Here is a 1,664-nt window from a genome sequence, read left to right on the forward strand (position 1 = left end):
TAAATCTCAGGAGAGTGGGTTTATAGGAGGATTTTTTATGTTTTTGTTGTTTTTCTTCACTCTCTAAATCTTCCATACTGAGTGTACATTAGTTCTAATTATTCAAACATAAGTTTTAAACAACCAATGTTTAGTTATTGCTATCAATTCTGTACTGGAATTTACTTCATCTTCAAAAAAGAAGGAAACAAATTCCTTTCTTAAGAAATCTTAAGAAAGCTGCTACTCAATCCCACTGAATTCTTAGCAACAATCTCAAATGTATTTTCATTTTATAAATGAGTCTCAGGAAGGTTTTTTTTCAAAAAGAAAGAAATAAAAAGAAAAACAAACCAAATCGTTAAGTCTAGTTCAGGGATCAGGGCTGCTTCCCTGTTATGGTAATTAAACTTTGGAACATTAAGACAAGGTCTGGGAGAGATGATTAGATAGATGGTATATCTCTATTCATTTTCCTCCCAGCCTATAAAAAAAAAAAAGAAAGAAAGAAAGACAGAATTCCAGAAGAGTTAAAACACAAAGGTGGTCAGGGCAGAGCAGCTCTAGAAAATGTGTCCTGATTGCCCAGAGTGAGGGCGAGGGTCTTAACCAAGTCCTCATATTGCCAAGGAGTCACAGTAGAGGCCAGGGTTTGTATGAGGACGCCGGCTTTCTGGGACTGATTAACTGGCAAACTTAATTTTATGGGAGTTGTGGGAGTGCTTGGGAATCACCAGGACCACACTAACATGTGCTGGAGGGTGAAAGTGGGCATGGGGTGCCAGGGAATCACACCCCGCACTGTCCACCACCTTAACCACATCTCTGATCCCTTGCTCGGGGGGAAGTTAGATCACTTCTTTAGATCTAAAGGAATCTCTCAAAAGACCGACCTCTCTGTGTCCCATTTCTGTAAATCAGGAACAGTGGCTCTTTATTGTATTGTTTTGTGTAGAAGCCACACCCAGCAGGACCAGAGGCCACCAGAACCGTACCTGGTGTGTTGGGGTGGAGCCCTGTGGTGCTGGAGATAGAACTCAGGGCTTCACCCGTTTGGTATGTGCTCTACCACTTGAGCTATCTTCCCTAAACAGAAATGTGGTTTTTACTTCCTTGAGTGATTCTGAAGATAAAACTAGAAACGAGCATGAGCTATTCTGCAGAGGGCCTGGTCTAGAAAAGTGTTCCACAAATGTTAGCCGTTCTCCACAAGCCCAATGCTTCCTCCCGGCTTACTCCGTTCTTTCTCCTCACTACCCACCAGCCTTACGGGAATCTGTCAATGCCTCTCTTATTCCAACTGCCCCAAGCACACGCTCAACTCACCCACATAGAGATGTAAATATTGTCTAAGGGGCCTCTGTTTGCAAGAAGGCCCAGGAAAATACTAGGTCTTTCTTTGCTAGAGAAACTTACTTTGCTTCTTTCTTGCAGAATCCCTCTGCCCCCCCCCCCGCCGCAACCCCCCACACCTGCCCCCCTACCCCCCACCTCAAAGGTAAGGGATCATTGGTTGAAATGTTTGCTTGAGGACTGCGAATTAAAATTTATGTTCCTGAACCCACCAAAACAATTTTCTCTTGAATTATTTTGTTTAAAATATTAATGCAGAGCACCTTGGGGGACGAAAGTGCTTCTTACTTGTTCATAGATGCTACAAAGGGTTTCCTCTTACAAGCTATGGA

General features: G+C 42.8%; 1 non-coding gene across 1 annotated transcript; it reads left to right on the forward strand.

Annotated features, from left to right (window-relative positions):
• The first annotated feature begins 340 nt into the window (after positions 1 to 340).
• On the forward strand, positions 341 to 471 carry LOC130037970 (small nucleolar RNA SNORA36 family). Its single transcript, XR_008794546.1, has one exon. It is a non-coding gene; the product is annotated as a small nucleolar RNA SNORA36 family (small nucleolar RNA).
• The last annotated feature ends 1,193 nt before the right edge of the window (positions 472 to 1,664 follow it).

This window comes from Sorex fumeus, unplaced genomic scaffold (genome assembly GCF_029834395.1).
Source record: "Sorex fumeus unplaced genomic scaffold, SorFum_2.1 ptg000072l, whole genome shotgun sequence".
NCBI lineage: Eukaryota > Metazoa > Chordata > Mammalia > Eulipotyphla > Soricidae > Sorex > Sorex fumeus.